Source organism: Pistacia vera, unplaced genomic scaffold (genome assembly GCF_008641045.1).
Source record: "Pistacia vera cultivar Batoury unplaced genomic scaffold, PisVer_v2 Contig514, whole genome shotgun sequence".
NCBI classification, from domain to species: Eukaryota; Viridiplantae; Streptophyta; class Magnoliopsida; order Sapindales; family Anacardiaceae; genus Pistacia; species Pistacia vera.
This window is the reverse complement of record NW_022196351.1, coordinates 209,724-226,328: the sequence shown is the minus strand read 5'-3', so window position 1 is coordinate 226,328 and position 16,605 is coordinate 209,724.

Here is a 16,605-nt window from a genome sequence, read left to right as displayed (position 1 = left end):
CGAAGTTGGCCTGATGCTCTCGGATGTTTCGCCCCGCGAGATATTTTCTTCGCCGCGGCGAAACCTGGAAAATTTTTAGGGTTTATGCGTGATGAACTTCGCCGCGCGAAGATCCTTTCTATAAATACCAACTTTTCTTCCTTCATTTTTCACGCCTTTCCATTGTGAGTTGACAAATTTTCAATCCTCCATTTTTTCACTTCTATTCTACTTTTTCAACCAAAATAATCACTCCAAATCATTCCTAAACACCAAATCAACCCATTTCAACAACAATTTCCACAAAAATTTCACAAATTTTTGGATCAAAAATTGGGGTTTTCGTGTTGGGATCGTTTCTAGTCAATTGTTGGTGCAAACGACTTCATATTGGTAAGAATTCGAAAACCCAAAGCTTTATTTGGAAAATTTTAGTCTAATTCGAATCTAGAAATTATTGTGATTTTAATATGAGATATTTTGGGGTTGTTGAGTTGTGATGTGCTTCATGTTGAGAAGTTTATATGCAAATTCATTGTTAGAAGTGTAGTTTTTGATTATTGGAGTGTTTGTGTTGAATGTAAAAAATCGTAGTTGGGGGTGAAGTTGCGAATTTTAGAAGTGTGGACTGCGTTGAAATTGTGATGTGGAATCTATTCTAGGGTATATTGGTGGAACCAGAACCCGCCTTAAAAACTGCCTGGCAGTACTTGGCAACTTCTAGTATCAACGCCGCGTACACCTTAAAATAGAAAAAATCGTAGTTTGGGGGTCGAATTGAAAATCTTTGGAAGTGTGAATTATTTTTGCAGTTTACAGGGCTATGCTTTGTAGGGGTAATCATTGGGGTTAACATTTTGGATTGAATTTCAGTAAATCAATGGCTCCGAAAATTAAGCATACGCAAGGGGAAGAACGTGGACAAACGGTTTGTGAACGGCAGCCCTAACGTTTGAGGACGTGATCAAAGACAAGAATAAGGGTTTCATCCCTGAACGTGGATTGCAGCACACAATCTTGGGACTGGAGTAGGGTAGACGTTGGAACATGTTCATTGCTCCTGAGGTGCGGGTGTAGAACCGTTGGTAAGGGAATTCTATGCCAACTTCCCCGAGAGTCAGGATGGGATTGTGTTTGTGCAGGGGAGGATGTGCCATTCTCAGCAAGGGATATCAACAAATTCTATAACTTACCCGAATATCTCATCACAGCTGTTGAGTATGTGACCGCTCAAAAGATCAGGCTATAACCATGATATTATCTTGCCGGTCATAGCAAAACCGGGGACAGCATGGGAAGTGTCTAAGAAAAGGAAAAAGACACTCAAAGGAACGCAGTGACACCAGTAGCTCGGCTGTGCAGTACTTTGTATGTCTAACTGATGCCGGAGACGCACTACAGCACAGTGACCATGAAGGCGAATTGCTCTACTCTATGCCACAGGAAAGAGTATGGATTGGGACACATTACATTATGAAAGTGTTCGTAGCATCAGAAAGGCGGCTCAAGTTACTGTTTCCCGCATCTCATCACAGCCATGTGTCTACAAGCCGGATCAAGGTTACAGATGATAGACCGCTATTAATCCAGCTCCGACTCTTGATCCGAACTATTTCAGAAACACCTGACCGAACAGAAGCTGCCCAACCAAGAGCGGGGCAAAGAGGCAGAGAACAAGCATGGCCACATCATCCAGCTCCACAGGTCACAGAAAGAGATGCTGCAGAAATGATGAAATGATGAAATACATGAAGAGAACAGGATTGGATGATGGAGCGGACACAGAGCATGCATGAATTGCTAACAGATTGCTTCAGGAACTGAATGTTGACACGTCCGCGTATCTTGGGGTATTGGAACTCATGATTGGCCGATCAGAGGAAGAAGACGAATCAGAGGAAGAGGGAGAAGACAGGACTGACCCCGAGCACTTGTTTGTGTTTGGTTTAATTGTTTTCTTTTAATTTCTTGTCCAGTTGAAATTAAACTCATTTATTTTGGTTTTGGATTGTGTTATTTTGTCATTTGTTAGTTATATTTTTTTTTTTTTTTTTTTAGTAGTGTTAAAAGCGATACAGGTTGTAATACTTTCAATATAGTTGTGAATTCGTTCTAACGTAAGAAACACCACAGTTTTTGTTTTGACAGATTGTGGACGATGAAAAGTCCAAAGAACGGGTGAACATTGTGGAACAACAATTAATGACTTAACCAGGGAGCATTCTCGTCCCTTTTTATTGTTCTTTGTTTTCTTTTTTGTGTGTCTCTATTCCTAACTTGTACATAATGGAACATTGGGGACAATGTTATATTTAGTTTGGGGTAGGGCATAGATTGTTTTTGAGTTTAGGGTATATTGGCTGGAAACCAGTAACGCTTAAAAACTCATAGCAGTATTTGGCGACCTCGGGTTTAACAACGCCGCGTACACCTTAAAGTTTGAAAAAAAAAAAAAAAAAATCCGTAGTTCTAGGTTGCATTTTGCTTTCAGTTGTTTTGTTTGCCGATGATGTGTATAAATCAATGATGAGAATAAGATTGTTGAATTTTTATTGTTGAAATGTTAAGCATTACTTCAAGTTTACGTTATTGGCTGAATTTTGTTGAGGTTTGTTAGTGGTTCAACCACGATTTTCATTTGTTTCAGCATGCTTAGATTCATTTTATGCGATTAGGCAAAGTCTTGATAATGTTGGTGGATTCTAGAACCTAGTTAGAAATGCTTGAGGCAAAATTCTAGGATTAGACATGGTTGAGGAATGATTTAGGCAATTTTTGGAACGTTTGAGCCTTTCTAGCCAACCCATGATTGATTTTGTCACTAGTCCCCCATTGAGCCATTGGACTTTGCTTTGTTTTTCTTAGAAAACTACTGATTTGTAAATTCCTTTACCCGAACACTTTACCACCTTTAGGAGAATTCGTCTTAGTGCAAAACCGAGAACAACGAAGTACATTTGATATAGATTTTGTGGGGTTGAGAAGAAAAATGAAGAGAGACCAAAAAGAATGATGTGGGAGTTGGTAAAAGAGTAAAAACAAAGGATAGTCACCTCAATTCAATTCTAGTGTTTGGCTAAAAAAAAAAAAAAAAAAAAAAAAAAATGTCGAACACATGCTGCCTAGTTTAAGGGTATACCGGCTGGAAACCAGAACCCCCCTTAAAAACTGCCTGGCAGTACTTGGCAACCTCTGGTATAACAACGCCACGACACCTTAAACAGTCTCCCCTGCAATTTGATATCCAAAAGTTAAGAATACGCGTATGAAGACTGTGAATGAGTAGACATGTCGACTGGTGTTGAGAAAGTGTGGGTTCGATGTACTTTGAGTTTTGCTTTAGGACAACCGAGTTCTCTTACTTTTTTCTATCCTTTGTTGGAGCCCATGACCCAACCTAAAGTTACAAGCCTTTTAAGACCTGTTGATTCTCATCTATGTGTAGTCCTCATTAGTGGAGAGTAGTTCGATATTAGGCATGGAATCTGCTACCATTTGATAAACTTTACAATTTTTGCATAAAATAATCCGGGAAGTTGGAAGGTGGATTGAAGTGGGGATACCTACTTGGTGGACCAATTGAGGAAAACAGCCGAGTAGCCTATAATTTCTTGGAATGTCACATTTCCTAATGATAAACTTTCACAATTGTGAGACATGCAATTTCTAGGCAATCATTTTAGCATTTGAATTCGTTTTATTTTGGTTTTTCAGTTTGTATGCATGCTTTCATATTTTTGTTTTGTTTTTGTCTTTGTTTTCGTTATGTTGTACTGTATGCTCGGGACGAGCATCGCTTTAGTTTGGGGGTAGTTGATAATCCGTAATATTACAGTTTTTATTTACTTTTTGTCGGATTTCAGGTACTTTCTAGTGCATTTTTACCTGAATTGGTGCGTAATTCTCTACTTTTCGTGTTCAGGTTAAAATGGACCTCTTTTAGTGAATAAAGACAAAATTGACAAGTTTTGACTCAAATTGAAGGATTTCAGAAGTTAGGAGAGTTCCGGAGTAGGACAATGCACGATGAGCTTGTTTCCAAGGAGGAGAGTCGAAATCGAAGAATCGGACGAAGAGCACACAGAGTCAGTTCTGTAATTTCAGAACTCTTGAAAAGCTTCGCCCCGGCGAAGAAATTGTCTTCGCCGCGGCGAAGTTAGGCAGAGTCGAATGTGAATCTTTCATTTTTCGCCCGCGCAAGATTTCTTCTTCGCCGCGGCGACAGTTAAATTTTTAGTTTTGTAAACGCACAGTTTCGTGTGTGCGTGTTTTGACTGGGTTTTTAGGACTAGGTATAAAGAAAAACTTTAACTTTGGAAAGGGGTCCCCGAACTGTTAGGTTAGCCGTCTTTACATTCCTAGAGAGAAAAAGCTGGATTTTTTCGGATTGTTAGAGAAGAAGTTCAGATTTTGACTGGAACAATTTTTTTGGGGAGTTTTCTATTCTTCATCTTAGTTTCATTATGTTTATTCCGTTACTTGTATTTTCCGTTTTTATTCTGTTAAATAGCTATGATAATCTCTATGGGTTGAGGTTTTGATTGTAGTTTGGATTTGAAATGGGTTGAGTTTATGTTTGTGCTATTTCATGTGCATAACTGTGGTTGTGTGTTACTCTGAATTAAGTGTTGTATGTGATGAACATGATGAGATTGAGAATATTTCATGTTAATTCATGGGTAATAACCATTATAGTATGGATGCTAGATAGATTCAAGAACTAATGAAATCAATTTAGGATTCTGTGCTTCATGATTTAGAGTTATTACCTTCAAATTGTTGGGTGCGGATTGTTAATAATGATAAATAGAAAAACATGCCCAGAGGGGATGTTCATAGTAGTGAACCCATTTACAACCAGCGCATGTAATGTGAAAATAGTGTAACTTTTAGGTATACCCACAATAATCCAAACGAAGTCAAAACCCTACCCGTTTTAATTAAATTGAATCTTTGAATTCCATTCCCTTTTCTTTTTAAGAATTTATTACTTGTTAGATTTTAATTTTGTTTTTCTTTCAATTACAAATTGCTCCCACAAATCCAAGATTTTCGATTACTTCAACTTGTTAACACCATAGGAAACTTAGTGCTTTGCTACCAGTCCTTGTGGGAACGATATCCTACCCATCACTCTATTACTTGAGCGACTAGTGCACTTGCTAGCTTTTGCATGTTGTAGTAATTACGCATCATTGGTATTCTGCAAATCTGCACATTCCTTTTCTGATTGATCTCTTAGATTAGATTGAATCAACTAAGTATGTGTTTGGATTACTGGTGAGGCCGTGATTCCTCAGCCACAACAATGGCTCCATTGTTATCGCAGTACAACTATACTGGATCAGCAATGCTTGGAATCATGTTAAGTTCAGTAATGAATTTTTTTATCCAAACCACCTACACAGCAGTATTAAAAATGCGATACACTTAGCATCAATTGTAGAATTCACTGCAGTACATTGATTCTAGCTCTTCCAGCTACCTGCAGTTACATTGAGACAAAATGTGTAATCCCAAATTGTGAACTATAATCATCTTTTCCCGTTTGGAAATAGCATCACTGTATTCTCTTACAGTGAGCTCATCTTCCCCTCCATAAACCAAGAACATATCCTTAGTCTTCTTCAAGTACTTAAGAATATTCTTGATAGCCATCCAGTGACGCTCACCTAGATCCAATTGATATCTACTACAAGTGCTCAAGGCACATGAGACATCAATCCAAGTACATAGCATAGCATACATGATGGATACAATTGATGCATATGGGATCCTCTTCATCCTATCTCTATCGTCTTGTATTCTAGGACACAATTCCTTAGAGAGACAAACACCATGTGACATCAGGAGAAATCCCTTCTTGGATTCTTCCATACTGAATCTTTTCAGTACTTTGTCAATATATGCACTCTGACTTAGGCCAAGCAACTTATATGATCTATCACGATAGATCTTTATTCCAAGGATGTAAGTTGCTTCCCCTAAGTCCTTCATGGAGAAGCACTTGGATAACCAAGTCTTTACCAATTGCAAGTTCGGTATATCATTCCTGATCAGAAGTATGTCATCGACATACAACACTGCGAATGCCACTACGCTCCTACTCACTTTCTTGTAAACACAGGGCTCATCTTCGTTCTTTATAAAACCGAATTCTTTTACGGCTTCATCAAAATGAATGTTCTAGCTCCTTGAAGCTTACTTGAGTCCATAAATGGATCTCTGCAACTTGCATACCCTATCAGCTTGCCCATTAAGAACGAAACCATCGGGTTGTGTCATATACACATCCTCCTCAAGGTTTCCATTCAGGAAAGTTGTTTTGACATCCATTTGCCAAATCTCATAGTCATGATATGCAGCAACCGCAAGTATAATCCGAATGGATTTAATCATGGCAACCGACAAAAAAAGGTTTCTTCATAGTCAGTGCCATGAATTTGTTTGAAACCTTTGGCAACCAGTTGTGCATTATAAGTATGCACCTTGCCATCCATGTCAGTCTTCTTCTTGAAGACCCATTTACACCCTATGGGCTTTACCCCTTCAAGTGGTTCCACCAGAGACCATACTTGGTTCTGGTACATGGAGTCCATCTCAGATTTCATGGCTTCAAGCCATTTAACGGAATATGGATCTGATATAGCATCTTCGTAGGTTTTGGGTTCTTCGTCTTGGTAGACTAGTATGTCACCATGTTGAGTCACAAGATAATCGTATCTCTCGGGCTCATGGCGTACTCTCCCAGATCTACGTAGCTCTTGTGCTACCTAAGGTGGTTCACTTTGATCCACAGCTTGTGGAGTAACCTCCTCATGATGTTCAACCATTTCCCGTGGCACATCATCCAGTACTTCGTCTAGTATATCTTATGGTTCTAAAACTTCATCGAGTTCTACTTTTCTCCCACTAGTACTTCTTAGAAAATATTCATTTTCTAGGAAGACACTAGATCGAGCAACAAAAATTTTGCGCTCTTTTGGATGGTAGAAATAATATCCTTTAGTCTCCTTTGGATACCCCACAAATATACATTTACAGGATTTTGGGCCTAGCTTGTTCGAAGTCAATTTTTTAACATAAGCTTCGCAACCCCAAATCCTTAGATAACATAAGTTAGGCTTTCGCCCACTCCATAGTTCATATGGAGTCTTATCTATAAACTTTGACGGCACACAGTTCAAAACGTGAGTCGCAGTCTCTAGGGCATAACCCCATAATGATGCAGGTAAATCACTAAAACTCATCATGGACCTAACCATGTCAAGTAAGGTCATGTTCCTCCTTTCTGACACTCCATTGTGTTGGGGTGTATAAGGAGGAGTGAGTTGTGATACTATCTTACATTCCTTCAGGTATGTTAAGCTCAACTTGCCAAAGTTGGCATAGTTGTCATTTTGAGATTATCCTTATTGTCTTTCTTAAGAACATATTATTATGAAACAGCTCCATAAAGAATATTATTTATACTCAAGGACAATAATCCATTAGTAAACTAATATTCTCATTTGTCCTATGTGGACACAGAAATTTAATTTCTAGAAACTAAAGAAAGACCATAATAATCCACAAGTTCCAAGAAACAAGCCCATTGGCTAAATCAGACGACAAGATCCTACAGCAAATGTAGCAGCACGTGTTTCATTTCCAATTGGTATGTCCACCTCTCCCTCGACGAGCAATCTACTCTACCGTAGTTCCTACAAATTAATCAAATGTGAGTACCACATCTTGTGTCAACTAAATGCTTACGGGAGAAGTTAATCTCAAGAACGTACCTGACGAAGAAGTAACATTCTTCTTCCCTTTTGCTAGAAAGGCCTTGCATTGTTTCCTCCAGTGGCTGGGATTCCCACAGTGAGGATAATCGTCTTTCCTTTCTGCAACAGTTCTTTCCAATGACTTCTGAGCTCTTTCCTTTTCACTTGAGCTAGCTTCGACCAACGTCAATGTTTTTGACATTTTCATGCCTGACTCAATAGCCTTCAACAAATCCAGAAGCTCGGAAAGGGTGTTCTTCTTATCTTTCTCAATGAATTCATAGACAAATTGAGAATAAGAATCTGGCAAAGACTGTAATATTAGGTTTATCGTTAAACCTTCATTAAGTCCACATCCCAAAATCTCAAACTTGTTCATATACTTGGTCCACTTGAGTATATGATCGTAAATTTTGGTACTCTCTTCCATCCTACATCTGAATAACGACCAAGACACCATATGCTTCTCATTTCTTTGAAAAATGAAGAATATAAGCTAAATCCATTTTCTGGCACTGTTGTCACAGTAATGGTGCCATTGATGCAAACACAATATATCTAGTCATTTCTGCTTTTGCATCATGTGTATGTTTCTCGTATACATACCCAGTCTCATGGATAGAACTATCAGCAAGCTCTGGTGATAGAGCTTGCTCAATAGTATATAATCTATTGCTTGACTGAAGTATATTATTTATACTTCTATACCAGTCAACGAAATTTTCACCATTCTATTTCTCTCCCAGTTCAATGATTTGTCGCAGTGATGTTGAGATCATTTTGCTTAATTTTAAGTGAATCTACAAGTGCAAAATAAGTAACCGTTATTACCATGTTCATTATTATTGTTTAATGTGGACTTTTATTAAACGAAGCTCCCATTATTTTACTCAAGTCAATAGCCCTCACTATTAACTCGAAAAAGCCCGTTGAATTTCCTAGTGGACCGAGATCCCATCTTGCCAATTTCAAACCTTTGCTTTGGCGAACAAGCCAAAATGAGTTGATTAAGTAGGCCAACAAACCTAATCCACACCAGTTGATAGCTTCTACTATCAACCTCAAATGTGAAAAAGCTAACAAGCCAATCACACAATCCAATGGACACTACATGCCATCGTCCTTAAGTGTGATTCTCAGTATCAGTAGAGTGGACATTACATGTGACCACGTACACACAATATGTGTACTGCTCTATTTTGCCTATGATGCGTTTATCAACCTTCACTATGGCGAATAAGCAAAACCGTCATTTTAAGTCGACCCATCACCATTAAGGAAAACTCCAACGCATTTTAACCTCCCACTAGTAGAAGTGTACCCTTCGCTAGGGCAAACAAGGTATCGATGAACAGTGGTTTGATTAAAACCATGGTGATGGAAGGCATACGTGACTTAATATACTATAATTGAGAGTTTATTTAGTGTCTCACCATATTATTATCTTTGTTAGAGTAACATTGTTTGGCATGTTATTCAACATTCAACCTTAGCATGCATTCTAAACACAATTTTAAAATGTGCTGGTACATGGCCCAACTAAAACCAATTTCCTCGAGCCTAAAGGAATCGGTGGGTCACCTAGGGGTCCTATAATAAAATCTTGAGTCTTCAAGTAAGATTGTCTCTTCCTTGATCCGTCTTCAAGTACATTACAAGAACATCATTTTAAATTTACAATAAAATTAATCTCCAACTAATTTTACATCAACAAATTTAGAAACCTCGATTTACATTCGAGGGGAATGAGATGAGAAGAGAATGTATATTGAGAAGAGGAGAAAGGTAAGACACGCAGGCCCTATTTAAAAAATTACAACCATACATACCCACAAATTTTAAAACATTCACCATAGGTCCAAGGCTCATCTACCGGGCACCATTCAATATACAAACAAAAGCATAGCATACATTAAAAAACAATCAATTTTTGAATTGGGTGGGTTAATTTAATTACCCCCTAACAATTTGCAGATCTGTAATTTGGTCCAAAAGTTTTGAAACTTTATAATCTGGCCCCTACGCACTCGGAAGTGCTCTTGCTGTAGCGATGAATTAGATTGTCACAGCATGTGCTTATTAACGTGACGCTTGTGCTTCAAGTACGATCGTCGGGCGATAGGTTATATCGCCGTGGCGAGCGCTTATTGCGTATAGAGTTCATCCTAAGGACGATCGCCGCGGCGATGGTTTATATTGCCGCGGCAAGCGCTGATTTTGCAATCAACATGAATGCCAACAACGCATGCTGCAGAGATGGGTTATATCGCCGCGGCGAGCGTACACTAATCTGTAGCAACAGATCAACTCAACCAGCCACAAAAATACGCCAATCGGATTTTGTAATCAATCTAAGCTACTAATTTCAACAAAAATCCATAACCCAATGTTCCAAACTTGCAAATCATCAAAAAATTGAATTAATCAATCAATTGATTTCTTAAAACATGCTTTTAAGGCAGATTTTGCCCAAATTCATCAAGGCAACATATTATCAATCAAATACATGTAATCAACCATCCACATAAAAACTGTAAAATCTAGTACCCTAGGCTCTGATACCACTATTAGGAAATGATCCAGTTACGCAACGGAAAACAAAAATTAATAACAACACGGATCGTTCCATAGAACCAAGATCAGGGCACAAATTTACAGTTTATATATAAAATAAGAATCTACAGAAAATCAGTTTAGAGTTTAAGAAATCATACGCACGTTTGGAGGCTCCTCCAACTTGTCTCTCAACGTATTTTGCTACTGACCCAAGTATAGGATCGAACCGATGTAGTCCACACGAAGATAACCGCAAGGAACTAAAGACGGATTTGCTAGATTCTCTTTAGCCTTAAAAACCAAGAAGAAATCAAGTGTATTTGATTTATAAAATTAAAAAAAAAAAAAAACCAAAAACTAGCGTGGGAGTGTATTTCAAGGGGCTGGAACTTTTCTTTTTCAATGAAAAATGAATGAAATGAAAAACTCTTACTCTCTCAATTAAACTTACACTTATACAGTGCAAGTTTAATTTCCCTAGTCCTTTATAGAATAGGCTTGGGCTCCAACCCAAACACCCCTTGTATCCAAACACTCCCATTTAGATATTTTAATTTTAGTTCATCATTATCTCAATTAAAATCACTATATATATATATATATATATATATTAACATTTAACAATAATGATAACTTATTTAAATATATGTGAACACATATTTAAACGTAATCTCACTCATTTAATTTTTCTAACAAATTAAATAAAGGCTACAACCTCAGCAAATTTAATTGCACTGTGAAATTACCAAAATATCCTTTCGCCTTAAAAGACGAAAACACCCTTCTTACTTCCTGACTCTTAAATTATCTTCTATGTATGTGACCCATAGGCTTCTCATCATACCCGCAGTGTGTAGTATCGCGATTAACACCAATTAATCGTCTCACTATATATAGATCAAGATTGGCCCCTAGCAAGGCATCATGGCCACCCGATAGATTCGGAATCAGCAAAGTAGCTACCTGTCAACGATATGGTTACCGTACAATTCGATCCTTTCATCAATTGTTATCTCGATGAGACGAAGGCATAGAAATAGTGTCAACTTTCGGTTATTCTCGATATTATGTATTCAGTTACTGGACCAATGACCTGTATTATAAACTGGATCGAGCAACAATTCAATCCCACTATGGCCACAGTTTTAGTGTCATTGTCATTTACTGAATTGCGCCGTGAGATAACTTCTCCCGTACCCAGGAGTGATGAATCCTCTGTCTATCCACCATAGTCTTGATACACTCCTTGATGCAACCAATCACCACCGTATTGACAGCTCTGAAAAGAACTGCGTTAGGCTAGTGTCAAACTACACCAATCGGTACACAAGAATCTCCAGTGATCTCAAGTCTAAGGATCACATGCACCACCATTCGTTAGATAATTTGTTCTATAGATACTGGGGTTACCATTAATATGGAATCCTCTGGTGGGTCAGTATAGTGAACTTGCTGCGGTGAACTCACCTACAACAAGCACCCATGTGTTGCACCAGATTGTCACCAAACAACATTGACAAGTGAGATCAGTCACTGCCTTTCGACAGGGTTGTTCAACACTATGATAGCCTTGCCGTATTATCTATGCCCTTACTTCAGAATAATACTGGGGCTACAAACGTTTCTAGAATGGCCACAATATGTGCTCATAGGGTTCTCACTATCAAGATTTGAAACACTTGATATCCTCGTCACGGTTCTACCATTCTAAGGACATATATCAATACATATTGTAATAATAATGATTTACGCGACATAGAATAAAATGCCTTTTTGTTAATTAATGAACATTATTATAAAGAGTCAATTCTACAATAATTGATTGGCTCTAGGACACTTACCCCAACACATTGTTCTAGTAACTGAATACAAACATATTGAGAGTAACTGAGGTTGACACTATTTATGTACCTTGGTCTCGATGAGATAATAGATGATGAAAGGATTTGATTGCACGGTAACCATATCATTGACAGGTAGCAATTTTGCTGAATCCGAATCTATCGGGTGGCCATGATGCCTTGCTAGGGGCCAATCTTGGTATGTGTGTAGTGAGACGATTAATTGATGTTAATCATGATACTACTCGCTGCTGGTATGATGAGGAGTCTACAGGTCACACAATAGAAGATAATTTAAGAATCAATTTGTGCAAGGGGCATTTTTGTCTTTTAGGACAAAAGGATATTTTGGTAATCTCACAGTACAGTTAGATTTACTGAGGTCGTTTCTTGGATTTAATGATGAATTAAATCAGTGAGGTTATATTTAAATATGTGTACGCATATATTTAAATGAATTATTATTGTTAATTAAATGTTAATATATTTTGAAAATATATTAATTGATTTTGATTAAAATAATAATTAAATTAAAATTAAAATACTGGGATTGAGAGTGTTTGGACACAAGGGCAATATTAGGTTGGAGCCCAATCCTATCCCTAAAGGGATTAAGGTTTCACAAGCACTGTATAAGTGCATATCTATTGAGTTTTTTTAACAAGAAGTTCATTTCATTTTGAAAGAAAGAAAAGCTGCCCTCTCTCTCCCAAAATCTCATGCCACCCTTGGTTTATTGAATCAAAGTTTTCTTTGATTCAATTTCGTTCTTGAAGCTAAAGAGGATCTAGCAAATCTCTCTTTAGCTCTTCGGGTTATCTTCGTGTGGATCACCGTTCGTTCGATCCTATTATTGGATTAGAAGCGAAAAGGGTTCAGAGACAAGTTTGAAGGAGCCTCCAAACGTGCATATGAACTCTAATCTTTGCTTTGATCGTTCATATTTCTATAGAATTTTTTATTTAACATATTAACTGTATAATCTGTTCCTTGATTTTGGCTTAAATGGAATCAGATTTTTTGTTTTTCTGCTACCTTGGGTTAGATCATTTCCTAACAGTGGTATCAGAGCCTAGGGTACCAGATTATACAACTTAATCAGTGTTTGATAACATGTATTTGAATGATATCATGTTGTTTGTTAAATCTGTATAAATCCTATCTTAAAAGCATGTTTTGAGAAATTGATTGACTCAATACATTTGATTAAATTTGATTTGTTGATGATCTGTAAGTTTGGTATATTGTGATGTGGATTTTTGTTGAGATCGGATGTTAAGATTGATTGCAAAAATCAGTTTGGCGTTCTTTGTTGCTGGTTGAACTAATCTGTTGCAGATTAGTGCACACTCGTCGTAGCGATGTAACCCATCACCACGACGATCGTTGTCTCACGTACTCGTTGCCATATATGGATAAAATTCTTCATAATTTGAATTAATATTATACATTTACAACTTCTGCTTTAGTATTACTAAAACACAACTATACATAAAACCAAACAAAAGATTATTTAAGGTGCCAGCCAACCAGGCTCACCGTCACTGACTCCATTATTTTAAACAGATTTGGTATTTATCAACATTAAACTCTGCATATTTTTATTGAATTATTGGTGACAATCAAAGGTGTGCAGGTCCTTGCCACCATGTAACTTTTGATGGTTTCTAGGCTTCTTCTATGTTATGTAGTATAAGAATTCAAAGGATGTCAAAAGCTTCACGAATATATCTCTTGCTCTTGCTTCTTACAGATATTTACCTTCTCTGATTTTCTACTTTCTAGCCTCATCTATGCAGTATAAGAAATGAATGGATGTGAAAAGCTTCACAGATATATCTCTAGCTCTTTCTTCTTATAGTTATTCACCTTCTCTGATTATGGCTGAAGCTATTATTTCCGGTGTCATGGAGCAGCTGACTTCAATCATTGTCGAAGGGATACAACAGGAGGTGAGGCTAGTTGCTTGCATTGACAAAGAAGTTAAAAAGCTCAGAAGCAATCTTGAAGCTATTCAAGCTATGCTCCTTGATGCAGAGGAAAGACAACTGAAGGAGAGACATGTCAGACTTTGGTTGGATCGGTTCAAGGACACGTCTTATGACATTGAAGAAGTGTAAGATGAGTGGAATTATGCTTTGTTGAAATAGCAAGTTGAGGGGGCTGAAAAGACCCTTGTTGAAACAGTTGACTTCAATCATTGCCAAAGGGATACATGACTTTGCTCCGTTATTGATTAAGAATGAATGTCTCCAGATACAAGTTAATGGTCTTAATGAGCCAATCATAAACTTTTCTTATCATGAGCAAGTTTGTCATTTGATGATAACACTTGATGAAGGGACTTCATTTCCTAATTCTATTTGTCATCTCCAAAGGCTACGTAGTTTCATAAATAATTTTGAAGATTCCAAGATTGATTTGCCTCCTAGTATGTTACCAAAATTATTCGGTAAATTGATATGTTTAAAGGCATTAAGTATTGGTGGAGGTCTGTGGCTATTTGGAAATTATATTGACAACATTTCAAAGGAGATAAGAAAATTGATACATTTGAGATATCTTGATTTGAAAAATCTAAGAATGAGAAAACTTCCTGAAAAATTATGTGAATTATATAATTTGCAAACTTTGGACATTATTGATTCTTCACAACTGGAAGAATTACCTCAAAGGATTGGAAAATTAGTAAATCTAAGGCATTTTATGAGGAGTTTGAAAAGAGTGAGTAATGAATTTTTGAGAATAGAAAGTGATGACATATCTTCATCGTATCTTTTTGCCCAAATTGAAATATATTTACATTTCCAACACAGACGAATGGAAAGAGTGAGATTATGAGATTACAAGAATGGGAGAAGAAGATGATGATATTACAATCATGCCATCTCTGGTTGGCTTGGCATTTTATAATTGTCCCAGATTAAAGGCACTACCAAACCACCTTGTTCAAAGCACAACATTCGAAAAAGAGATTAGTGGTTGTCCTCTGCTAGGCTACCGTTGAAGGCGAAAATCAGAGGTAATTTTTTCTTATTCTTTTAATCAATCCATTAATTCGATCCAATTTCTGATTAAATTTTAATCACTCCCAACTTCAACTAAATTGCATTGTGCCTCCATCTGTTTGGAACACTCCAGTATACTCTTCCGCTCAATCGTAGCCGGTCCATCATTACCAAGTCGTTTGTGAGAAGAGGAGAAGATTATGCTGTCATTCCTGCTTTAGCTGAAGACAATCTCATGACAGCCAGATCTTATTTATTTGTTGAAAAGCAGTCCTCCTCCTGTTTCTAAAACTTATTATATAATTGCTTTTAAAAATTTTAAAATTTTAATCAATTTTCAGTTTTCTTGTTAATTTCTCTGTTATTTTTCAGTTTCTTTGAAGCTTATGATTTATCTACATAAACATTTTGTTTTCTTTAAATGGTACTAATCCTTGCATCTTCATGTCACATTGTGTGTTTTAGCATCACAAGATCATGATATGATGAATCGATACAAAGTAAGAATTTGAACATAATGGAACAAGCATGCTAGATGGGAAAATCTTATCAATCAAAGTAGTGACTTCTAACAAGGTCTAAGGCAAATTATGCAGTTGTGAGATCAAATTTTTCAGGTGTGTTTGTATATATACTCAAATTTAGTAATTCAAATTGAAGTACAGTTTAAGCTTTATAGATCTGTCATTTAGTACCTCTTACTGTTGGATTTTTTTCTTTTTTTTTTTTTAGGAAGCTTTTCCAATTACACTGGATTCTCTATGAAATCCCTTGATGACTTGGAGGAGCTAAGTTTGTTGTTTTGGTTGTCTCTCTACTTATCAGGCAAGTCCTTGTTGCTGCATTTCCTCTCTCTAAGCTTATTGAAACTACACATATTCTGTTTACTGAAGTTTGTATCATCTTGGAACAAGTTGACAGGCCTGGAAATATCTTTCATAACCTATGTCTGTACTTCTTTAAGGTCATAACCCCACTTTCCCCACACCCATTTTCTGATACTGTTTGAAGTTATTTTTTTCTTTATATTGAGGCATGTAATTTTCTTTTCATAGTTGCAAATTTCATCAACTATGTATTGTCTCAATGCAGCAATTCGCGTTATGGAAGAGAGGAAGAAGAATGGCATCCAGAGAGTAGTCGAAAGAACTTGATTAATATATAGAGATAGTTAATGGTTGGTTATATATGCATTCTCAATAATCTCTATTCTTTCTTCATTTCTTGATGTTTAAACTAAAGCACACCCTGATGCTCTTATTTCTTTAATGTGCAGAACTGATTTTGTAATTGGGACTATCTGTAACAAGAGTTCATAATTTATGTCATTGATCACTGGAGAAAATACTCTAGGGAAAAGCAATGGCCGAAACTACATCAAGCCACTTGAAACAAAAAACAAATCCGCTTGATGAAACAAGTGTTGAATCCTTTTCTTTCTTCGTATCAGTAAGGTGA